The following is a 27,482-nucleotide window of genomic DNA, read 5'->3' on the forward strand; positions in this document are numbered from 1 at the left end:
GCGAGCTTCTTGTAGCGCGTTACTAGGGCAGGTTGTTACTGTCGACTGATTGATTTGATCAGATCTCGATGATGTGCTCCAGAGACAATGATTCCTCAAATCACGCTGTTACTTACTAACTGATCAGACACACATTAAGAGATCTGGGCCCTTAGCAACGCCCTAAAACCACTTACAGTGACTCTGCAACCGCATAGCAACACCCTAACAACGCCGTTTAATTGCAATTGCATTTATACAAAAAAAAAAAAATCTATATAGTATTATATTTCCCAGCCAAATGTTTTACTGTGTTAATGATTTCATGATTAAGGAGTAATTTAATGAGTAAATGATTATTTTGTATATTTATGTCATGGAAACGCCTTAACAACTGCATAGCAAACAATACAAGGGTTTTTGTTGTTGTTGTTTTTGTTTTTTTGTTTTTTGCCATTTTCATGTTACTTAGGAAATCTAAAACATCTTCATCAACATCTTTGTTTGTTTGTTTGTTTGTTTTAGGCTACAGAGGATTCAATTCAGTTTTTTCAATGTTATATGTACAGTCAGTCTTATATCATTTAAATTGAAATTACATGGTCAGCCAATTTTTTTATGATTTTTAATTTCATAAAGTCTTCCTCTTTTTTGATGAATGATGGCTTTTACAACTATTTTTATTTATAGAACAAGTAGAGCGTACTGTTTGTTTCCTTTGCGTTACTGAGGCGCCATCTGGTGGTTAGAGTTCATATCACATGCATTCGTATAAATGAGGTTTAATTAGTGGTTTGATCTGCTTGTAATCCTGTTTCACATGCTCTGAGTAATTACATATTACCAGTTTATCGTGTAAAGAATAAACAGTTAGTTCAGACATATGATCATGTGGTTTATGTGATTTTTAAACCGGCAACTAGCAACATCTGTGGAGTTTTTACAGAAGTGACACAAACTCTTAGTATGCACGAGTGCACGAAAAAACACTGTTTTGAATCCCATGCAGTGCAGTGTCCATTCATGTCGTGTTAAAATCCATAGTGCTAAGTGCTAGTTATCATCTTAGGGAGCTGCTTGAGAAATGTTCTCTTTGTGTGTGAACAGAGCTGAACGCAAACAGACGGTCTGAGATGGAGCTGGACGTGTCCCTTCCTGCCCGATTCACACAGAACCCACAGCACTTTTGCCTCTGCTGCCAGCCAATCACACACGAGGAGAGGAAGCTCTTCTCTCATTCTGACCACCCAAGAAGAGCTGAGCTACTGCTGTAGGCCTGTGCATCAAAGCGGCGCTCACACACAGATTTCGATCCACACCCTCCACCTGAGCCTCAGCAAACATCTGCTGTCTTCAGTTTAGCAGGACATCTGTCAGGTTTCAATGCAGCTGAGCAACACGCCTGTTTGTCTACTTCTTGCTTCTTATACAGAGTTGATTGTGATTGTTTCTCTCACAATTTAGACTTTTTTCAGTTCTGAGAAAAATTGCCAGACATAACTCTGAGAGGGGGGAAAAGTCAGAATTTTGAGATATAAAGTCATAATTCTGTCTTTTTCCCCTTATAATTCTGAGTTTACATCTTGCAATCCTATTTTTTTCTTGCAATTTAAATATCTCACAATTCTAGCTTTTTCCTCTGAATTTTGTTTGCATCTGCCAATTCTATTGTCTTTAACACCACTGAATACAAAGGGGTAATTGCGACTTTTTTTATCTCACAATTACAATTCTAAGTTTGCATCTTGGAATTATGACTTTTACCCTCATAACCTCAGAATTTAATAATAATTCTAACACTAAATATCGCAATTCTATTTTTTTTCACCAGAGGATAAAATTGCATTATTTTTTTTGCAAATTCTGTGTTTATATCTGAAGGCTCTGACTTAATATCTCACAATTACGACTTTTCTTCTCAATATTGTGAGTTTATATCTTGCAATTACAAGTGATGTCTTGCGATTATTTAGCAATTCTGACTTTTTTTCCAAGAGTTGCAGGAAAAAAAGACAGATTGTGAGATAAAAAGTCGATATTTATTTATCCTGTGGCAGAAACAAGCTTCCATCAATTAAAGGCTCTGCTTTAATAGCAAATTATCAAATCATTTGACCATCATTTCAGACTCGGAGAACATGCTTCAGAGTCCTTCAGCCTGCAGAAGTAGGTTAGCTGATGCTGCCATTTCCATGGCAACCATTCTTTGCACACCCTGATGTGTGAAGTTGTTACCAAGTGACAGCAGCCAAAACATGACTGTTTCAAATATATCATGTTCATCTTTTGCACTACAAAGTGATGCATGAATGTGCAAATACAGTCATTTATGAAAACCAATACAGAATGACCCTGCAAGCACCTTCACTTGGTTCTGAATGAATCCTTCAGTTTTCTGCACCGCCTGAGCTTCATGGAGCAAAATTTTATTAATTCTTCATTGTGTTTTATTGCGGGCGGAAAAGGAAAAGTCCCATTTCAAAGTGCACATAAAAGAAGGGGAAAAATGCACCAAAAAAGAAAGCGTTCCTCGGGGAAAAGTACAAGTGTCACATCTGTTTTCACTAATGCATCCTCTCCTATCAATAGATAAACAAGTCAATAAATTTATCCTGCCATCTATGAGTCCGTAAACACTTGTAGAACATCATAACATCTCTTGCACATCAATATATATTATCAAAAATAATTACACAGTTCCGATCAGAAACAGAAACAAGCCGGTTTGATCTTGCTTTGATGCTGCTACTTGATCTTCTCTTCTTCGTGCAGTTGTGTGTCTGTGCCGCTGGCGGGCAGCAGTGAGTCTGTAGAGGCGCTTGCATACCTGTCTCAGGTTCATTCTGGGCGGGAGAGCATCTCTGGGTCTCGTTCGAGGTGGAGCCCGACGCAGAAAAGAAGAAAAACGAGCCTGAAGCGCTTTAAGAGGCGACGGACGCTGCCGTGCGCGCTAATGATCCGATTCACTGCGATGATCTGAACTCAGTCCAGATTTCTGCTCGGACCCCGACGCGCGAGAGTCTCGGGGCGGATCGTGCTGAAGAATCTCCCGGGTTTGAGTCGAGCTGAAAGCGCAGAAGAGCGCAGACGCGTCTCGTCTCCTCGCAGGTAAAGGCGCCTCAGGAATGCGCTGCGGCTTTTTTACCGTCAGGGAAATTCCTGCTTCATTGAGATGCAAACGGACCGTTACTGCTCTTATTCTCCTACAAATGTGAGTTTTCAACACTTGTAGGTGTTTAGCTGGTTAGTAAGGCTTGTTATATCAGTTCGTGCGCTCTTGAACTTTGCGCACTAGGCATTGGTGTTGATTCTAAGGATGTTGCGCTACGTAAGTTATTCTAAACTAGTGAAGGACTAGTTCTGGGAATGCTTTGGCTGTCCCATGCGGAGATGAGATGTGGGGGAAAGTCCTGCGTGGAGAGATGAGGCATGCGCTCGCATGCACGCGCTCCTGGTGGTCTCTGTGACTTCGAGCTGCGGCTGAAGGAGGAAATAAGCGCGAGCGATCCGAGAAAAAAACATTAGGCTACTGGAGAAAAGACGCAATGCTGAGCGCGCGCTGCTGGAATCATTATTAATAGATAGAAGCAAGTGGAAATTAATTGAATTTCCAAAAGCAACTTTATGGTCGCGGGTTCCGTCGTTACTAATAGAGTAATAACTTGCACTCATAGTTGGCAAACGATGCTTTTGGGATTATTTATTGATCTACACTGTTTTATATTGTATTCTATACGGCTGCATTAGTTATCTCAGTCTTGGTTTCTAATGCAACTGTGTAATTTCTATTCGTGACTAATCTTGATTGACCCACATACTGAATCTGTTCGAAAACGGTTGTTTTACAGTCTACACCTCTGCAGGAAAAAAAGCACAATGTTCATCTTATTCTGTGGTGGAAATGACATTAATAATTTTCTACTAAAAGTACGACATCTTGTTGAAGCTCATCATAGTTGGCATTTTATGCATCCTAAATGCAGGTAATTAAATAATATTAAAAACATTTTCATAATGAATTTTCATTAAGATTGTAACACGTAACGCATTAGTAAAAGACATTTTAAAAATAGTCAAATTAAATGATGAAGGTGTGGCAAAAAGCTATGTGACCTTAAAATGTTGAAATCTGTTAGTTTTGATTAGAATCCACCCCTCAAAGTGGCTGAAGTTGAAGAAATACCTCTACAGTATATTCCCTTACTTAGGCTGTAAATGCAGAAGGTCAAAGGTCAGATCACAGCAGTATGTGATGATCTGAATCATCATGGTGGAGGTTTGGGATTCTCTCAGTGATATTTATGTGAATTGATATGCTGTATCTGTAACAGTCGCACTCATGATGTGTACTGAAAGCACTTCTGCTGGTGAATGGCTGTAAATAGTTATAGTTGTAGTTGCAGCATCTGCCAGCAGGGGTTAAACTGCTGAAGTTAATGACGGCTGTTACTCCGCCTCTTTTTCTTCTCGAGCTTGAATTGTCGATTTTATAGTTTAAATGAACGGCGTTCATGTTGGTTTGGTGTCATTTTGATTTTGGTTAATGTTATCAAATTGGACTAAAAACACATTATAGAACAACTTCAGAAAATGTCTTTAATAATTATTGTACTTTTTTATTATATGTTGTTGCACTTGTGGTGTTCAAAAAACAGCCAAATTTGCGTATAAATTTCTCGTAATACTGTATTATAATCTTGGATTAAAATCTTTTTATCAATTTGTTTTCTTTCAATTAGCACCAGTGTTGTTTTAGTATAAATGATACTACTATAGTTTTAATATTTTAAATATTAAATATATTTTACATTTTCATTTTAGTTTAAGTTTTAGTAGTTTTATTGTGTTTTTTTGTTGTTGTTATTTTTAAATTTATATATAGTCTCTAAACAAAAAAAGTCACATTTATTTAAAAATTTAAAAATATATATTTTATTTAAGATAGTGTTTTTTATTTATAGTAAAAACATTTTAATTTTTTTAAACTTTTTTTAAACTTTTTAACTTTTTGGCTTTAATTTAATTTTAGTTTTAGTTAACTATAATAATCTTGATTAGTACAGGTTTTTTATTTTTTTGGAACTGATTGATCAGATTTAATTCCCCAATTTTTAAAAAAAATATTTTAGCTCAATAACTGAGGTGCATGAGCTCAAATCAGTGCGGCCTGTGATCAGTCAGATCCAAAAAGAAACACAAGACCGTGTACTAATTGAAAGGAAAACAAGCTGATAAAAAGATTAAATCCAAGATTTGGTGATAATACAGCATAATGAAATCGAGATTACAAGCAATTTTAAAAGGCTGGTCATTTTTGACTGGAAACACCAAATTAGGTGAAGTATTTCCAGCAGCACAAGGGTTAATGCTAAGAGAGATTTAAGCTGGTCAGACAGAAGCATGAGTCTCATTGTGAACACACACACACTGGCACTCAATGCCTGAAGGAGGATATACGGTAGGTTTGGCCATAAGTAAACTCAGAGCAGCCAGAAGCATCAGGGCAGAGAAAGGAGTGATTGATGAGACTCTGTCACGTCGTCTGAAGGATGAGAGGAATCAAAGGCTCCGGTCACATGAAAAGACAGCAGAGCTTCACTCTCCTTCAGCTGCTGCCGAGCGGCTTTTCTCTGGCTTTGCTTTGCTTTCATTGAAAAGCTGTAATTAAAATCATCAAAAGGTGAGGAGTGTTTGTGTTTCCCAGTAAAGTCAGGATGTAGACAGCACCTCCCTGTAAGATACCACAGCCCAAAAACACCGGCCTTTGTGCTCGTGTGTCAGTCGAGCAGAACCACCACGGCTTTTCATCGCCATCAACATTTATGGGTTCGCTTTCAAATGAAAGATAATTGTTTTCAGTCCGAGGAAAGTCATTTCAACCAAACAGTTGTGTGTAGTTGGGTGTGTGTTTTTTTTTTTTTTTTTTTAGTTTTTCCTTCTATATTGTTTTGTCATTATATTATTATAACTTATTTTTTCATTATTATTTCTTATGGCGTCTTATCTACTAGTGATATATTTAATGTATAAAGTAGCTGACCATGTTTCACTGCAAGTTGTCTTCTGTATGTAACTGTAAAGTATAACTAATGTAAGAAGTAAAAATACAGTAAGTCTAGTTAAACATAATCAAAGCATGTTTTTACACTATATGTATTAGAAGTTTATTTCCACAACAGAATTAAAAATATCAAAAGTAATTAAAATGAGTTTATATCTCACAATTTGAACTTTTATTCTTAGAATTCAGACTTTTTTTTATCACAATTATGAGTTTATATCTCACCATTTGGACTTTTCCAACAAAAACATCAAGCAATTTTTCTTAAAAATATTGCGAGATATATTCACAATTGTGAGATGTAGTCAGAATTGCGAGATAAAAACTCAAAATTGCGAGATATAGAACTACAAGATATAAAGTCAAAATTTAGAATTATGAGATAAAAACAGAATTGCGAGAAAAAAAAACTCAGAATTGGGTGATAAAACAGAATTGCATGATATAAAGTCGGAATTGCAAGATATAAACAGAATTCCGAGATAAAACAGAATTGCGAGATATAAACCGAATTGTGAGATATAAAGACAGAACTGCAAGATATAACAGAACTGCGAGATCTAAAGTCAGAATTGCAAGATATAAACAGAATTCCGAGATAAAACAGAATTTCGAGATATAAAGTCAGAATTCAGAGATAAAAACAGAATTGCGAGATAAACAGAATTGCGAGCTAAAAACTCAGAATTGTGAGATAAAAACAGAAGCATGAGATAAAACAGAGTAGTGTGGTATAAAGTCAGAATAGTGAGTTATAAACAGAATTGCGAGATTAAAAATTTGCAATTCTAAGAAAAAAATCTAAAATGTGAGATAAAAACTTGTAAATGCAATATTAACTCAGAACTGTGAGATATTAAGTTAAATTGTGAGATAAAAAATGTGCAATTTTAAGAAAAAAAAACGTCAGAATTGCGAATAAAGCTGATTCTGATTCTGATATAAACTCAGAATTGTGATATAACATCTGATTAGTGAGATTAAAAACTTGAAATTCTAAGAAAAAAAAGTCAGAATTGCGAATAAAGCTAATTCTGATTCTGATTCTGATATAAACTCAGAATTGTGATATAACATCTGATTAGTGAGATTAAAAACTTGAAATTCTAAGAAAAATGTCAGAATTGTGAGATATAAAATAAGAAATGCAGTCTTTAATGGTATCACTTTGAAAGCCTTTATTGTTTTGAGTGTAGGATGACAGGTGACGATCCGGTCTACAGTAGTCCTTTGCTTGATTTGTTTGGATTGGTCTCCTGTAGCATAACTGTGCTTGACGTTTGAAATGAGAAGATTATAGTTTTTCGCAGCTTTCATGTCTTTTCCTTGGTGAGTGTTTAGGAGGAAACCTGAGGAGCCGCACATCCTCCGTCTGCGTGTACGATCACATACTCTCTCCGTACCTCCAGGTTCCATACGGCTCCATAGTAGCGCCTGACTTTGAAATAAACTTTTCACCCTGAACGTCAATGACTGCGAGGCAGAGATCTGAAGGAGGAACGCTGGCAAAACGAGCAGGATTCAACAGCGACCTTCTTAACAGCTTCTTAAGCTTCCCTGCTAGCGCAATCCTTCTCCGATATCAGGACGCTGAGATTGTAGACTTAACAAAAGCCTTGATTTGTCTGAAGCTTCTGTAGGTTTGATACTAGCTCGGGTTGTTCTGCATGCTTTCTAGGGTGTTGTTAGACGTTTGAGTTGGATGGCAGGTTGATGCAGGTTAAAGGTGTGTGTGAACATTTGGTGTTCATTTTGTAATTTACAAAAGTAATTACTAGCTTTTATTACTTCTTATGAGTTAGATTCCCATGGAAGTGATAGTGCTGTAAGTTGCACTGTAAGCATCTGGCAGATGCTTAAATGTACAATATAATAAAAAAAACTAATAACGGGTGTAGAGAGCAGAATCTACTACAATATGCACAGTTGTCCTCAAAGTTATATGGAACACAAGCCCATCACTACTGAACTAAAACACACTGATGCCAGGGAGACTAGAATCTATGATCATTTAATTCACATTGGAAATGAACTGGGAAGCAGACCAAGTGAAGCCCGGCTCTCATTTCCTCACTGATTAGTGCCGTTTGAAGAGTCATTTCCTAATCTGACAACAAATATCAGCGCAGACGAATTACAGGCCATTTAATGTTCAGTGTCTCAGAGCCGGATGTGTGTGTTGAGTTGATTTGTGTTCATCTGAAGATACTGGTAAAGAGGTGGAACGAGGAAACGACAACAAGGTCTCGCTCACAGCTTAAAGCACAACTGAGATTATTCTTTTCTCTGCTTCCGTTTTGGTATAAACAACAGGAATGATAAGCCTGTGTGCTTTGCTTCTGAGAGACGGGGGTTTCCCGTGCAAACTCCCATGAGACTCGCTGTTGACATTAAAGCTCTTTGTGTGTCTGTTCAGCTTATGATCGGCCCACACAGACCTCACAGAAACCAATCTGTCATTCATATTCACTAATTAAACACACAGTTGCTCTAAGCGCAGGACCGGTCACTTCAGTTTAACACAGTTAACCCAGTTCTTTTAATGCAAGATACTACTGGTATAAACCAGTTTTTTCATTCTCTGGGTCATTTTGGGGCTATTCATAACATGTTGTTTTCAAACTAGCAGAAAGAAAGCAACCAAAATACACATTTAAGTATTTATTTTATTGAACTTTATCTTTTTGCATCAGTAGATGTCGATTCCAATCCATATCTTTAAAGAGATTTTTCTCCACTTCAGCAGCACTGACATGCACCACACTTTACAGGTTTTATTCCTATCTATATTCTGAAGGGTTTTACTGAGGGGTTTGTTCATATATCATTCACCTGGTTTTATTATTCGATTTCAGTTACAGCCTTTTTAAGAATTAATTTTTACGGTATCTTTAAAGACGGTTTCCTCAAAATTAGTTTTTTCTCCACTTCAGCAGCACTTAAATACACCAAACTTTACAGTTTTATTCCCATCTATATTCTGAAGGGGTTTTACTGAGGGGTTTGTTCATATATCATTCACCTGGTTTTTATTATTGCACTTTATCTATTTGCATCTATGCAATAATTTTTTACTGTTTCTTTAAAGATGGTTTACTCAAAATGAGTTTGTTTCTCCACTTCAGCAGCACTTACATACACCAAAACTTACAGCTTTATTCTTATCCATATTTCTGAAGGTTTTTTATATAGGGTTTTGTTTATATGTCATGCACACTGATTTATATAACATTTTACCTCTGAAAAAGCATGGTGAAAATTAGTGCAGTTTTAATCAGATAATGCCCTATTTGCATCTTAAACAGAAAACTTGTAATACAAAACATTTTTTGCAATTCTTAATGTAATCAGTCAAAACTAAGGCAAGTATTAGGATATCTTTTAATTACATTTTTACCCTATTCACCCGGGTGTCTTGCCTTTAAAAAGAAAGCCAAAGTGAAAAATTTCAAGTCAGTTTAACAAGAAATCACATTTCAAAGAGAAACCTGATAACGTGGCATTAAATCAAAGTAAACTGTTTAAATGAAATCATTTTTTTAAGTGTTTTTAATGGTAAAAAGTCTTTCTGTGGCAGAATCGGACGGGTCGTTTGGAGTAATAATATCTTCACCTTCTCTTTTCGCTAGGAACTGATATTTCAGGACTATTAACGATAAGGATAATGATACTCTGTGTATTTATCTTAGATTATGTGGTCGTTATAAGATTAATAACCCGGGGCGGCGAGTCTGCGGTCGACTTTCAAACAGAGGCAAGCCCAGGCAGCATTCGTCAGAGCACTTGTGTTGGGAGTGCAGTGCATTCCAGCCCGGCTAGTGTGGAGAGGAAAGCACTGGATCTGGATTCTGATGAAAGCGTCTTGGGCGTGTGTGTGTTCGTTTTGTCAGATAATGAGCCGGGGGGCTCAGGGGCACAGGCGTGTGGCGCTCGCTTCGTTTCCTGCCAAAAATAACTTCTTTGCTCTCCCCTTCATCCTTCTCTAAGTCCTCTGATGAAACGCAGAGCCGAGGGGTTCGTCGCAGACAGTCGTTTCGTCTCTCCGTCAGACTGGCGGTGGCTGTTCTGTGCTTGTTGGAGGAAGGTGCCTCGTGAAGTGCCTGATGGGAATGTGTGGTTTGAGCAAATATTCCCCAGTCAGGTTCATTTTTAAGCAAGTCAAGCCACCCTGTGACTCTTGAGCTTTGTTTGTTTGAGCATCACTACCATCCTGATAAAAACATTTTCTGTCTTGTATTTTGCTAGAAAATAGTCATTATTTTTTGTTAGAATTACAGAGTAGTGTTGTTTTAGTATTACATTACAGTATTTATTCATGTTTTAATCATTTTATGTGCTTTTTTTACTTAGTTTTTTTATATTTCTGTTTAGGTTTATTTTTATTTTACTTCTGATTTTAGTTTTACTTCAAATAAAGTTTCAGCTTTGTTATTTCTAATTTTAAAATGTAACTTTTTGTAATTTGTTATGTGTGTTTTTGGTTTTATTTTTTATTTTTCATTTATTTTGTCAGTTCTAGTTTTAGTAATTTTTAGTATTTCAACACTAAAGCATATTCTTTTTTATTATTAAAATTAAAGTTTATTTATAATAAACCTGAGTTTTAGTACTCTTGTTTTTTGTTTGTTTGTTGTTTTACTTTATTTTTATGTCAGTTCTAGTTTAATAATTTGTAGTACTTTAAATCTTATTTCAGATAGCAAATTCATTTGTAATTATAGTTTAAAATTTAATTAAATAAAAAGGCTATTTTTAATCATTTTTGTAATTTTGTTGTGTGCTTTTGTCCTTTTTATTATTTATTTTATATTTTTATTTAGCTTAATGTATTTATATTTCAGTTCTAGTTTTAGGATTTTTAGTACTTCATCTAAATCATATTTCTGTTAGTGTCAAGGCAACATTTTTAATTTCAGTTTAAAAAAAAAAAATTCTAATAAAATTAAATTTTAGTTTAAGCATTTCATCTAATATTTATAATATACTAAACTATATTAAATTCAGTTTTTTTTTCTTTTACCCAAAAACCTTTTTTAATAGTTTTAGATTAATTTTAGTTAACAGTAACAAGACTTAGAATTGAAACACAAACCACATGTCGTTACAGCAGAAATGTGTCTTTTCTTCACTAAAACCCGTATGATATCTGATCAGTTTTCTGCTGATACTGATAGCGATGTGGTTTGTGTTGTTGTTGTTATCGGTGATCCTTCCTCTCTTTGTGTTCACATGTATTTTCTCAGCTCTCTCCTCATGCAGCGAGGCATCATGGGGGCTGCAGCAGTGTTTGAGCTCAGTGCTGATGTTGATGCGGGTGGGTTCAGATGACAGCACTACCGCTATAAAAAACACTCTCAAACTTCTCAGCTTCAGCAAACCATAAGACATTAGTGCAGTGAACCGGGGACGGTTGTACATTAAAGCAGCAGGTCGCACCCCTTTACAACATCACAAACGAGAAAAAAAGAGCTTTTCATTTCTGAGCAAAAAAAAGGAAGCATTTCGAGTAGAAGTAGTTTGTATTGCCCAAACACATTTTTAAAAACAAATTACATGAGAAGATGAATTTATTTTACTATCATAGCTATGCATGATTATACACTCACTGGCCACTTTATTGGGTACACCTTGCTAGTACCTGGTTGGATCCCCTTTTGCCTTCAGAACTGCCTAATTCTTCGTGGCATAGATTCAACAATGGTTTGGAAACATTCCTCAGAGATTTGTGGTCCATATTGACATGATAGCATCACGCAGTTGCTGCAGATTTGTCGGTACCTGCTCATCCATGATGCGAATCTCCTGTTCCACCACATCCAAAGCCTGCTCTGTTGGATTGAGGATCTGGTGACTGTGGAGGCACCATTTGAGTAAAGTGAACTCATTGTCATGTTCAAGAAATCAGTCTGAGTTGATTCGAGCTTTGTGACATGGTGCATTATCCTGCTGGAAGTAGCCATCAGAAGATAGGCACACTGTAGTCATAAAGAGATGGACATGGTCAGCAACAATACTCAGGGAGGCTGTGGCATTTAAACGATGCTCAACTGGCCCAAAGTGTGCCAAGAAAATATCCCCCACACCACTTCACCAGCAGCCTGAAACACTAAGGACAAGGCAGGATGGATCCATGCTTTCATGTTCTTTAGGCCAGATTCTGACCCTAACATCTGAATGTCGCAGCAGAAGAAATTGAGATGCTCAGGACCAGGCAACGTTTTTTTTCCAATCTTCTATTGTCCAGTTCTGGTGAGCCTGTGTGAATTGTAGCCTCCGTTTCCTGTTCTTAGTGTTTGTGTTACCAAGCAATTGAACAAAAGTACCTAATAAAGTGGCCGGTGAGGGTATATGGAAGACCGTTTCCACTACTAAACAAATAATAATAATAATAATAATAATAATAATTTTATTTCACAATTCTAACTTTATAAGAATTGTGAGTTTATATCACACAACTGTAAAAAAAATAAAATAAATCTGCCCCCCCCCCAAAACGAACTTTATAAAAAAGTCAGAATTGTAAAAAAAAAAAAAAAAAAAAAAAAAAAGTGACTTTTTCTGTGAAGTTTCTGTCACGCCATTCTGACTTCATAAGTTGTAATTGCGAGTTTATATCATGCAATTCTGAGAGAAAAATAAGTCAGAGAATTGTGAGAAAAAATATCTGTGAGATAAAAAGTCACAATTACCTTTCTTTATTTACTTTTTTTAATTTCATTTAGTATGTTTTGCCCAGTGTTCTGTGAATGAATCAGACCCAAGACCAGTTTTTAATAGGGGTGCTCCGATCAGGATTTTTGAGGCCGATCACTGATCGCCGATCAAAGAAAGCAGTATCTGCCGATACCGATCACCAATACCGATCTTTTTAGAGGTTTCTTTGGCTCTCTGGAGGATTGTGCTGTTCTGAGGTTGATGGAAATGTCAGAGCACAAGTGATGTAGATAGAAGTGTTGGTGGTTTTTCTTGCTGTTGAGTAAGACATGGACTGCATTATTTCTATAAGCTGCGTTAGATGTAAAATCATTGCAAAATGTAACTATATATTATCGTTCAGGTCTAATCTGCTAAATGTGACTATAAGGCATGATTTTCTGTGAAGCTGCTTTGAAATTATGAGCATTGTGAAAAAACTTTGAGGACATCTCTTTTAACCATAAAACACAATGCAATGCAGAATTCAAAAATACATGGAAAAACTCCTGTGAAATATGGTACATGTGGGACATATTTATAGAAACACAAAGTCAGTTTTGGTGTCATTTGCTCATTACAGACATTCAGTGTTGTGTGAGGTCAAAGGTCCCATGCATGCTTCCCTCACTGTGTTTGACACATGCATGTGTGTTTCTGCAGAATGAAGCACTGCATCACATGCAATTCACTAAAAAAATGATTTTCTTCCTCAGTATTTCTGTCTTGTACTACAGTACAAATATCTAATGTTTCTTAAATCAAGATATATTTATTGCAGAAGCAAAATGAAGGCTTGTTTTCTGGAAAAACAAAACAAAATAAAAACAAATTAATTAAGTAGTTTTTTCAGAGCCAACTGGCAGATATTTGTTCTTGTTTGAAATGTAGCACTGCATCAGTGTCTCAGCAATGGATGCTCTGCAGTGAATGGGTGTTGCCTTCAGAATGAGAGACCAAAACAGCTGATAAAAAACATCACAATAATCCACAAGTAATCCAAAGCAATCCATTCCAACAAATAACAACTTAAGAATAAAAAAAATTAAACACATAAAGCAAAAAAGTCATTTTGTGCTCAAATACATAGAGTCTATAATCATAATAACAGTCCCTCCAGTGAAAAGAGTTCTGGTGTTGAATCAGGAGAGAAAATCTGCACAGATTCAAGTAGTGTTTACAAGCCATGTTACATGATTTTTGCGGTGTTCATCTGACTTTTGCCTCTTGTTTCAGGAGCTCGCTCAGGGAGGAAGACAAACTCATCATCCAAATGGGCCAGAGAGGATGACAGAGCGATCACAAGCTACTGCCTCTTACGGCTGGTAAGTCCCTCACCGCAGCCAAGACCACAGCCCCGTCCAAACCAGAGAGCGACGTCGACTACAAGGGTCTTTGAGCGGGGCACAGGTTAGTAGTCTATGAACGCGTTCTCCCACTCCTTCCGGTGTGCAAACACAGAATCTGTTCTGGCTGCGTTCCCAGAGCGTAATTTTCTCTGACCGCAGCGTCTTTAATGATAGGCTTTTAATGCCACTTCCCAAGAGCGTTTTGATGTCCAAACAGTGAGCCAAATTACCATTTAATTACTGCTAAATCAGCCCTCAGTGTTCAATTGACGCTTTGTCAAGAAGCGAAAAACACTTTGCTGCAACATCGATAACAGGAGCATTATTCTCTATAGAGTGAGAAAAGAATAAGGCCTTGCAAATGTGCTGCTTCGACTGGCCAAGATACCGGAGGAGAACACTTTACCAAAAAACACCATATCTAACATTCAGGATCTAGAACCAAGTTCAAGTCAACTTCAGACACCAATCAGGACTGATATTGTGGTGCATCTAGTGTGCTCCATAGTTTGACTGACTTTGAAAATACATACAATTCATGATTCTGCGTTGAAAAATATCACTAAAGCGTCTCATCGGTACAGATTTTATTTTACAAAATAAGTTCAACGCATATTTGTGTATCAGATGAATGCATTTATGAAAATAAAAAATAAGTTTTCAAAGGACTGAAAAATATCTGAAATATCATTCACCGTCGAAGAACTCAATAACCACAAAATCTTGTCTTAGTTTCTTTGTTATTACTTTATGCTTGGATGAAGTCAAACCAAAGTGTTATAAGAGTTATTGTGTGTCATAGTGAGATACTATATAGTTTTTTTTTTTTAACCCCATTTTGTTTTAATATTTTACATTAGTTTTTTTTTTATATTTTCTGATTTCGTTGTAATTTTAGTAATTTCGTAATTTCATTAAATGTGTCTTTATAGTTTTTTTATTTACTTTTCAGTTGTAGTATTTTAAAATGAGAAATGCAAAAATACAATGAATATGTAAAAGAACATGAGAATGTTGCCTTGGAAACGAGCTAAAATTTTAAATTTTTCACTTTTTTTTACATTTTATTGTATTTCTGATAAAACTTACTATACTGTTTTCAAGTGACAAAGCTTTTAGGGTTAGTTAACGGTAATAAAAATCTGGTTTCATGTTTGCGTTTACTTAATCTTCTGCTGATTTGCAGAAAAAGGGTTCTAATATAACTAATCTGATGCGTTCAAAAAATAAATTAAAACATTCCCTCACTTTTTGTTTTGCACAAAATAGAATGAATGATTGTCAAATTATCTTTAATGCACTTCTAAAAAATAACAAAAACAAAGTTTAATGACAAAAGAAGTATTCAAAATGCATCTAGAAAAATAAATTCAAATACTCAATTTAACGTCTTCACAAATATATATATTTTTTTTTACATGAAATCTGTAATTGTCTGTGTCTGTTTGGATGCAGTAAAAGCAGAAAACATCTCTCTCATGGTGCGTTCTCTTTGATTAGCTGTTAATTCTATGGCATGAATCAGGATCGTGCATCAATCAGTCATGCCGTAGTGAAAATTGATCAGAGGGTATAAGCCTGATTTAGGAGGAACGATACCAGGCTTTCCATCACATCAATGCTAGAAAGCATCCTATTTAGTGAGAAAGTGACGTAGAAACAGCAACAACAGAATCTATTTTGGAGTCAGCAGCTCAAAATGAGTTATGCAACATCTGAGGTGCTATTGTGATGTGTCTCTGTGATTGAGAGAAGATGCCTGATTATGATCTGCTGTGATCTGATTCAATCACACAAGCGTACTGTGCCTCAAAAAACCAACTCAAACGTCATCTGCGTCCTCTACACATTCCCTCCCCTTTCATTTCCCCAACAGAAATTTAAGTTCTCCGTGTCATGCGTAACGAATGTGACATGCAGGCGAAAACAACAAGTGGTTGTTTGTGGATTTTGGCTTAAGGAAGGTTGTGGGCGGAGCTTGAGTTGATTGGGCCTCGGGCTGAACCTGAGGATGCTTGGGGGTCTCCGCTTTAATTCTTTCATTGAACCCAACACTCACCCTTTCCTTATTGCTCAGCACCCGGCACACTTTACACTATGATCGGGAAGATGGACGGAAAAACTATTTGTTTCTTCGGTTTGTTTCTGGCTTGAGTGTTGAAATGGTGAAGGTGAACCTGGAAGGGTGTCCTATTTGTTTCGGGAATACGGGATTTGTAAAGACAAGGCCTGTAGTTAAAACCACTTAAAGAGCCTTTGGTTTGTTCTACATGAAATTACACAGTATATCTCAACGTGAATGTTGGGAGTTCAAAAACAAATGGTTTCCTTCAAGTTGCGTTTATCACTTGAACAGGTCATATATAAACCTTTATTTATATTACTTAAAGCCTTTATGTAATGCACTGTAAAAATAATTAATATATGCATTGTATGATCTATTAATACACCGTAACTGCCGTACGTGGATTATAAATATTTATCTATCATTGAACCCACCTTTGTAAAGTATAATGCATTAAAACAATGACAAAAAAACTATTCGTGCAACAAGAAATCTGCCAAAGATTATACTGCATTAACCTTGGTTCCAGTTGTTTATTAAACGATTAAAGAATTATAACAATACATATAGCATCTTGTATAAAGCATGGTGCCGCCAGTATCAAAGTATAGAAACAAACCAACAATATATAAACTATTATATATGATTAAATAGTATTGGTTGTGTTGTATATATCTAAATTCAAAATTTCTGTATGACCACAGAAAAATACAGGAAAGTGACTTTACTGAGTAAATGCAGATCTAATTTAATAAGGACCGTTCAGATTGATAGTTTTGTGACTTTAGTTTCATCGATCCACCACTGTGACTGATCCACGCAGGATAAATTAATTGAAAAAGAAAAGGTTTTAACATAAAGATAGCAGCGCCGCCAATGTGAGTTTATGTGTATGTGTAATGAGGTTTAATGTGTGTGTGTGTGTGTGGTGTGTGTGTGTGTGTGTGTGTGTGTGTGTTGTGTGTGTGGGTGGTGTGTGGGTGTGTGTGTGGTTGCAGGTGAACAGCATGTGTTTTGTGGGTGATGAATACTTGGCTGTGGAGAGAAAAATTGAGTTTTCTCATCTCACAGTCAGCCCAGCTGCCAACCCTGCCAACAAGGCCAGCAGGGATCAAGAGCGAAACCATGGTTGATGAATCACAACCACACACACACACATGCACAGAAAACACCAAACACAGCTGCACGCGCACACAAAATAACAGTCACAACACTCACACCACACACACACACAAACACAGCAACACACACCCACACACGCCGCACACACAACACACACAATACTTTTTACAAGACAAAAATACTATTTAATGTTTTTCGATTTCAAGTGACACATTGAATTAACCTGAAATTTTGAAGTCGAAAAAATGAAAATAGTTAAATTGAATATTTGTATTACTTTATTAGTTCAAAGACTCAGTGCTTAGATCTGATCCGGATTATATAGTGGTTAACAAAACCAAGAAGGTATATTCAGAAAACAAATTAACCTGTCGAAGTACACTGCTGTAAAAAAAAAGAAAAATTTTCTTTGCCATCATTTCTGTCTTGTTTTCAGTACAAAAATATCTAAAATCCTGTAAATCAAGAAATTTACTGGAGATGCAAAATTAGCTAAATATCTTGTGTCTTGTTTCTTAAAAAAGATCAGAATTATTGGTATTTGGCTTAAACAAGAACAAATATCTGTCAATGGAGTCAGAGAAACCAGCTTCATTAAAAGGAAAAACAAGATCCTTTTTCTAACCTCATTGGCAGGTATTTGTTCTGTGTTGAAAGCATTGGAAAAAATCATGCATTTTTACTTCATAAAATCCTATTATATTAAGGAATTCTTTAAGGCATTTCCAGTGTCTGATTATGAAATCTTTAGACATTTGTATTGGAAAACCCAAGACGAAATATGAGGAAGAACAGCACTTTTTGCGTGCTCTTTCTGGTATCACAAAATAACATTTAAATGCATATCCCATCGAGCTGTCTTCTTTCTGAAAGCATTGAACATATAGATCTCTTCACAACACTTGAGTGAATTCGAGGTAATGTGAAAAAATAGCACCATCTGAAAAAAAAAAACTATTATGGTAAATAAGCGTCATCATTATACCTCAGTGAGTCTGCTCTGAAAATTCAGTAAAGTGCTCCTGTTTATTTTTATGTCAGTCGTTCTCACTTCTTCGTCGAGTTAACGATGCCTTCGGCCTGTCATTTGAGAGCTGTGATCTAAATCAGGGTCTCTTCATCACCAAACACAGCAGAAAACGCATCTAAACGCGCGTGCAGGTCCTGCTGTAAATCAACAGGAACCAGGGAGGGCAAAGCTTTGTTGTTCTTCAGAAGAGCTCCAGAACATCACTGAACTAGAGGAAAAGGAGGAGCGAAGATCAAAACAGATACAGATTGATTTAAAGCAGCTCAGGAAAGATGTAAAAGATAAACAGGAGAGTCAAATAACGGTTATGCTTCAGAATCACAATTATGCAAATAATTCAAGTTCCAAGATCTGTTCCTCATCTGCTAGTGTCAGTTGAGCGTTTAATCAAAATTATTTCGAATATAAATATCTTTTAAACATTTTTTCGTACTTTTCCATTTATTTACTTTTTTTTACATTATTTATGAATTGACAATAAACAAAGCTTATTACACACCAAATGCAACTTAAATGTGGTTCTCTCTCTCTCAAAAAAAAAAATGCAATTTTGACCTAGTGCAAACTATTTTGAGGATTTACTTTTTATTTAGAAGTTTACTTTGTTTGATGTTTTTTTTTATTTTGAATACCATAATTATTTAAATTATTATGAAATCAATAACAAAATGTTACATATACGCACGTATTATTTTAAAAAGAAAGTTCATAATTGTGAGATAAAAACCTATGAATTTAGTGCTATTCAGTTTATTCAGACACCGCAAAATAATAATTGTAAAAAGATAATCACACAATTTTGCATGTATATGACTCACAAATCAATTTTAACTTCTGCAACTTAAAAGTCTCTCTCACTCTTTCTCTCTCTTCTCTTCACCACGCAAAAATGCCATTTTGACCCAGTGCAACTTTTTTCTTCTTTTACATTAATTTATTTCTGAAGGCAATGAGAGACGCACAAAACACTAATGCAACTTTCTATCAAAAATTTTATTTTAACCTATTGCAACTTATTTTTCCTTTTTTTTTTTTTTGCTACTTTTTTTGAAATTTATTTATTTCTGAAAGTCATATTGTTCTGTTTGTGTGTGCTTGACATATTGGACATAGTACTGGAAAAAAAGCATTAAAGACTATTTACAACACAAGAAAGGTCTTGAAATGCTGCGTTCATGAACCGCAACTAAAAATCGCTGGCGCTTCTCGGGTTCCAGTCACGGAGCATGATCTTGATTCAAGTAGAAGCAGAAAAAGCCGTTTGAGTGTGTGGTGTGTGTGGGTGTGTGTTGTGTGTGTGTGTGTGTGTGTGGTGGTGTGTGTCTTTCAGATTGAAATGCATGTGGTGGTGATTCGTCAGAACGGAAGAGAAGAACTTTCAATAGTTTTAAATAGAGCAGATGGCGAGTGTAGTACCAACATCTCAGTCCTTTTATCTTCGCTCAAGACTCTTAACCGATACGGAGGCCAAAGAACAAGTGCGGTACCTCTGACCACCAACAGACGCGCCACTCACCTCATTACGCTCTTTAGAGGCTGACGAGAAATACACAAACGACAACAAAAAAAAATTAAAACAAAAAAATACTAAGGAGTCAGAGAAAGAAACGGCCTCGGCGGAGTCATTCTGATGAGGCTTTCATGTAGTGAGGGCCTGAACATACGACATCAGTAAGATGTTTGGTGATTGCAAGCCATTTTAGTTTGAATGTTGTGATGTGGAAGAGTTGCTGGGAGGAAAAGCAAAGGAAAAAGCAATGGTCAGATGTTATTCTTAACACAGTAGATGTGTCCAGTCGGATCTGGATTTTGGTGAAAGGTGGCAGGTGACGATGAGCTGCTGATGTGGAATCTGAGCGCCGTGGGAGGACTCACGGTGTGGGATGTTGCATCATGACATGTTGCTCATTAAGCGTGTATAAGTGGTTATGGTTTCGGCAGTTTCGCTGAACCCAGACAAGCTGCCTGCATCAATTATTCCGGATCAAAAAAAGACTGGATGTTCCGTGAAGTGCAACACTGTCTTTCTGATGGCATCATGGATCAGCTCTACTATAGGGCTGGTTCATCACGTGCCTTAGTGCACAAAGAACAGCATTACAATGAAGATGAAAAGGACACTAACGCCCAGCAATATTCATCGATTACACTGCACTGACACTATCAGCTAAGAACAAAACTGCTCTGAATAATTAACTCTATTGTCTTCTGTAGAGCTGCTTTTCTACTATGGAATAAAATGTAAGAAACTGCGAGGTAAAATCTCACTCAGAATTCTGAAGAAAAGACATAATTATGAGACACATTATCTTCTGACCTTTTTGAAAAAAGCCTGACTTTTCTTTCTTGCCGTAACCTAAGTTAATATGTAGCATTTATTAAATTTAGCAGGATGCATTTATCCAAAGAGATCAACAAATGAGAAATACAGCACGCAATTCATGTCAAGTTACATTTCCCAACATCAAAAAAGGGGAAAATCTGAATTATGATAGTTAACAATAGTCGAATAGATAGATAGTGGCCGGACCGTCAAGACATACAGAAAGAACAGGCGACAGGGACAGACAGCAAGGCCGACCTGACCAACCAAAAGAGACAGCGATTACCACAGACAGACGACCATCCCCGTCCGACAGACTAGAAAGGATGAGACAGAAGGACAAGACCAACAGAAAGATGTCGTCCGGAGACCACAGACAGACTGCCAGAGCTAGACAGACAGAACAGAGGACAATAGATAGACAGACAGACACAGCAGACAGATAGCATGGACAGATAGATTAAGAGATAATAGACAGGACAGATAGATAGATAGTAACAGACGACAGATAGATTATAGACAGACGCAACGCCCAGACAGACCGACAGACAGATACATTAGATAGAGACAGACAGACAGACAGACCGACGACAGACCAGACCGAGACATAGACAGATAGATAGATAGATATTAGACAGATTAGACAGATGATGACCAGATACAGACAGACAGACGCAGACGATAGACGACAGACAGATTGATAGATAGACAGACAGACAGACAGACAACAGACAGACGACAGACAGACGACAGACAGACGACAGACAGACAGACAGACAGACATAGATATATAGGATATATCTAGTATAGAATGATAGATAGATGAGATCATAGATACAGACGACAGACAGGACACAGACGACAGACGACAGACAGACAACGACACGATAGATAATAGATAATAGATAGAACAGATTTAGATAGACAACAGAAGACGAACAGCAGAAGGACCAGACAGACAGACGACAGACAGACAGATAGATAGATAGATGATAGATAATATATAGATAGATAGATATATAATACGAAACAGACAACGACCGACAGACAGACAGCTCGATCGGATAGATAGATAGATAGATAATAATAGAAAAGATCAACAATCGATGACATGACAGACAGACAGAACGATAGACCGCATACCTGATAGAGACAGACACAGACAGACAGACGAGCATCGACAGACAGACAAGACGTAAGACCGATAGATAGATAGACAATGAATATAGATGACCAGACAGACAGATAGATAGATAGATAGTAGATAATAGATACCAGACAGACAGACGACAGACAGACAGTAAGACAGACCGATGCATAGACAGATAGACAGGATAGACTGATAGACAGACCGACAGACCAGAACGACAAAGACAGACATATACAAAAACACAGAATACAGACAGACAGACAGAGCAGATAGAAGATAGATAGATAGGACCTAGATAGATTAAGATAGACAGACAGACAGACGCGATAGATAGACAGACAGAACAGATACATAGATAGATAGATAGATAGATAAGATAGACAGACAGACAGACAGACAGATAGACCGCAGACAGATAGATAGATACAGACAGAGAATAACAGACAGACCGACAGACAGATAGACAGACAGACAGACAGACAGACAAGACAGACAAGACAGACAGACCAGATAGACAGATAGACAGACAGATAGAGCAGACGAACAGACAGACAGACAGACCAGACAGACAAGACAGACAGACAGCACAGACAAGAAGGGCAGACAGATAGACGGGCAGACGATCAGAAAGATAGAAAGATAGATAGAAACTAGACGACAACAGACAGACAGACATACAGATATTAGATAGACAGACAGATAGATAGTAATTAAAGACAGAACAGACCGGGAAGAAAGAAAGAAAGATGAGCAGACCCATAGACGGGTGATCGGGCAGATAGACAGACTGAAAGAAAGAAAGATAGACAGACAGAACCGGTTAAATGTACAGATAGGCCGGCAGATAGGCCGGGCCGGACAGAGCGGGCCGACAGACAGACAGACAGACAGACAGACAGACCCCAAAGAAAGACCGAAAGATGAGATGACAGACAGACAGACGAGACCGACAGACAGACAGACAGACAGACAGACAGGACGGCGAACATGTAGGAGCAGACAGACGGTAGAGGACAGAGACTGAACAGCAGAAATACAGAACCAGACAGACAATGAAATGTAAGACAGGACCGACAGGAATGACAGACAGACAGACAGATAGATAGATAGATGAACCATTAGATAGATAGATAGATAGATAGATATAGATGAAGAGATAGATAGATAGTTAGTTAGTCATAGAATTGCAAAAGCTCACATTTTTTTATCCCATGGCAGAAACAAGCTTCCTTACTTTTTACAGCTGAAATTGAAGTCGTTTACTGTAATTTTCCAAAAACTGTTATTTTCCTGTTTATCTTTGTGAAGCTGTTTTTTGAATCAGATCAATGTTTCAATCAAGTGCTGTAGAAATAATGCTGTAGAGTTTGAAGTGATTTCTGTAACGCAGATGTGTTCAGAACTGTGGTTACGGCTCTAAGGATGACGACTATAGCTGCGTGGCCTGTCCGGTGGGAAATTCTCCAAGGCAGTATGAGATCTGTCACTTACAAAGACTGCGACTACAGGTCAGCGCCACTATCCTGGATCCCGGGGACTCTAGAGCTTATCACTGAAGTCTGGACCATGTTTACCGGTAAAGAAAACGCTCTAGCAGCCCAGGCGCTCAGAGTTCACTGTGCAGAAGCTCACAGAAACAACAAGAGATCTAGAGCTTATTCAACTCCTAATGTTTGCTGGAAGCTTCTACTGTTCAAAAGATTTTTCATAGTGCTCCGGTTAAAATGGTTTCTTTTAATGTTTGCAGATTCCTTTGTTGCTGGCTCAAACTGGTTGTTTGTCTTGTGTTTAAAAGGGTCCTAATATGCTTTTTTAACAAGGTCTTGATTTTGTTTTGGGGGTGTACTTCTAGAACAGGCTCTCATACTCAGGTTGTTAAATAAAAAAATCACATATTTTACATTATTATAACACCTCTCTCCCCAGTCTGGCATGAACGGGCTGAGTAGTTCCTGTATCAAATGAAGTCCAGCCTTCTGAAATACGGTAAAAATGTGTTGTGATTGGTTAAGCTGGGCCAGTGTGTGCTGTGATTGGCAGCACTCAGGCAGCCTGGTCTGGAAATGTCATGCCCCTTACTACAGCCACCTGCTGCCAGTTTCATTATAAATATTGTGTCAAAATCAAATCAATTTAAGCGTGATTTAAACCTGGATGATTTTAAACACTCCAAGGGATCTCTGCTTGGGAAAGCTAGTGTGTCTCCGACATAGTGATAACACTCTGTGCCAAATCTAGTAGCTCAACCAGGTCTCTGGCCCCATTCACAACAATTGTGATATCACAAATCCTGGAAAATATGCGATGTAGTCCAAACGAAATGCTCATTGTAGTTTTTTGAAAAGTGATTTCTGTTAAATAAAATGTCCTTTTGAATTGGACTTTGAGCAAACAAACTTTGCAGATCTTTTTATGCTCAAACAGCAACATTACAGACTAATCTTAAACTAAAGTTGAAAAGTGAAAAAGCATACTAGCACCCTTTTAATGCATTTGTACTTTCTAAAAGTGTAATAAACAATGAATAGATAGAGTATTATAATGTATTATAAGTGTAGTTACAATTTATTCATGATATCCATCCTGAAATCCATTATAATGTGCACTCATAAAGTATAATCATGCATTAAAATGCTTTTATATTACATTATATATTGTACTAAGATAGGCTCTCAAGTAAAGCTTTACTGAGATTATCAAATTATCACAAAGTTCTGACTGCACACACACGCTCCCACACACACACACTCACACACACACACACACTCACTCTCTACACACACACACACACACACACACACACACACACACTCCCACACACGCACGCATACACACACACACACACAAACACACACACACAAACACACTCACTCACTTCCCTCTACATACACACACACACACACACTCACACACACACTTACTTGCCCTTACACACACACACGCCAGACACACACACACACACACACACACACATGACACACACATACACACTCACTCTCTACCACACTACACACACACACACACACACACACTCACACACACACTCATATACACACACACACACACAAACACACACACACACACACACACACACACTCATACACTCTCACTCTCTCTCACATACACATACACACACACACACACAAACACACACACACACACACACACTCACACCCATACACACACTCACTCTCTGCTACACATACTACTACTACTACACTACTACACACTCCCTTACTACTACCGACAATACACACACACACACACAAACACACACACACACAAACACACTTACTCCATACACACCACTCACTCACATACACACGCACACACACACACACACACACACTCACACCCTGCACTTCATTAGGGTGTCTCCTTCGGCGACACACACACGACACAGCACACGAGTGAAACAGGAGCACTAAAACACACACACACACACACTCATACAAGCTCACGACCACTCACACACACACACACACACAACATCATACACCCTCACTCTCTCACATACACACACACACACACACTCACACTGCACCACACTCACTCTCATCACATACACTCTCTCACTACACACACCCCTCACACACCACTGGCACACACACACACACACACACACGGCAGCTTCACTCTGCTGATGTCACTTAAAGCAGAAGGTCTGGTTTTTCAAATTGGCTTGAATATAAATATACAAAGTGCAGCTTTTTTAAAAGCACATTATTGAGTGTGTTTAATATACAATGTGCCTCAAGGAAGTCGCTGCTGTTTCTGTTTTTGGAGGGACGTACAGTCCTGATCGCTGATATTTCCTTTGAGATCACACCCAGCTCATGATGGCTTTGATCAAGTGTTTGTGTGGGTCTGGACGTGAAGCTGGCATGCAGTGATGTGTTCTGTGTTTGAGGGCATCGCTGGCGTTCTCGGCTCACTTCAGATGGGGCTCGACCTGAGCAAAAACACTAAACGTCACAACTGATCATAAAACACATTTCTAAATGCAGAATTCAGTCGTGTTGCTTTCTCGTTGGCTGGAAGTCAAATGTTCAGTGGCAGTGGAAGCTTGTTTTCCACTATGGGATAAAAACATATGAAAAAGTTCATTGTAGTTGACTTTTTATGTCACAGTTCAGACTTTTTTCTTGCAATTGTGAGTGGTAAGGCATCTGCGAAAGATGTAGATTGAGTTGAGTTTTATATCTTACAATCTTCTTTTTAATCATGCAGCTTTTATCTCACTAGTCGAGATGATCTTGTTTATATCACACAATTCTGAGTGAGAAAGAAATTTTACTGTTGCCTTATTGCCTGTAATAATATTTTATGCTAATATTTTTATGTCTTTAATTTGGACTTGTCTTTGTCAAAATATGAGTCTTAATTTTTTTTTATTTCATGCTTACTTTTGCTTTTCCTTAGAGTTTCAGTACGACATATACATATATATATATATATATGTAATATATAATTTGTTTACATTAATTTTAATTTCTATACAAATTATTTATTTGTGTATATTAATATCTTTAATGTTGGCTCTTTTCTTTTATGTCAAACATTCTGGATAGCTGTTGTGTTTATAAAGTGCTATAAAGATGATCTGGTTGTTTTGTCAAATGGGTGCATTAGCTCTTGATTTCTTCACAGGTGAGCAGCGGTAGATGTTGACAAGAGTTTGTAATGTTTTCCTGCTTCAGGTACTACATTCTGGAGAACCGTCCTCATTAACATCTATGGAATGGTGTGTCAATCCTGTCAGAACATCCTCCTCGAAACATCAAAGAGTGTAAGAGCATCTCATCTCCACACGTCTCTGTCTGTGCGTCTCTTGCGCTGGTTTTTATTCAGCGCTGCATAAACACAGTTCTGTTAAAACGGCTTCCAGAGGCCCCACACAGTTTACCACAGATTTCACTCAAACCCAACCAAACCCAACCAAACCCAAAGCAGGACCCTTTGATCTGGTCTTGTAGCCGAAAAACAACAGCGGTCATCAATAAAGCGGCGTCTTGAGAGCTCGGTCCGTCTGGACTCCATCAGCTGCATCGTTTTGGTCGGCGCCAGGAAGGTTTTTCAGATTTATTTTCCTTCTCTTGGCCTGGCTCTAGTGTTTGACAGATCGTTCATAACACGCCAGAGTCTTCTGATTAGCGTCTCGATAACCCTGGAAGCGCTGACCGCGATGGAAACCAGCCGCGAGAGATCACAGCCGCTTTTAACCTGCAGGGTTTAAAGCCCGCGTACGCGCCAACACATTACTCCAAGTAGCAGCGGCGAAGTCCTCATTTCTGAACCAGTGCCGAATAAATAACTGCGTCGGCTTCCCATTCAGGTTTTGGGGTCTGAGTTTGATTTGGGATGAATTGTCATGCGTTTGTTGGAAGAAGAGGAACTAATTATCTCAAGCTTTGACCGACCGAGGGAGAGCCAAAAGCTCCTTTATTGTTTTGTTTTGCTAATTTCTTTTTTTAAATCTCTCCAGCCATAGGATGTTTCTTCAGAAGAGAGTGGAAACGCTGATGAAAGAGGCCTTTTTACCAACAAACAGCTTCTTTATCTAAACTTTATTTTTGTACTTTTAATTGAATTTAATTTTTTATTTATTATATTATATTATATATATATATATATATATATAGATAATATTAGATTATATAGATTTTATTTATTATTGAGATATATATATACATATACAGGTCAAAAAGTT

General features: G+C 37.4%; 1 pseudogene; it reads left to right on the forward strand.

The window, feature by feature from the left end:
• Positions 1–11,216: 11,216 nt before the first annotated feature.
• Positions 11,217–27,482, forward strand: part of LOC122146206 — a 28,310-nt pseudogene continuing 12,044 nt past the window's right edge.

This window comes from Cyprinus carpio, chromosome A9 (assembly GCF_018340385.1).
Source record: "Cyprinus carpio isolate SPL01 chromosome A9, ASM1834038v1, whole genome shotgun sequence".
Taxonomy (NCBI): domain Eukaryota; kingdom Metazoa; phylum Chordata; class Actinopteri; order Cypriniformes; family Cyprinidae; genus Cyprinus; species Cyprinus carpio.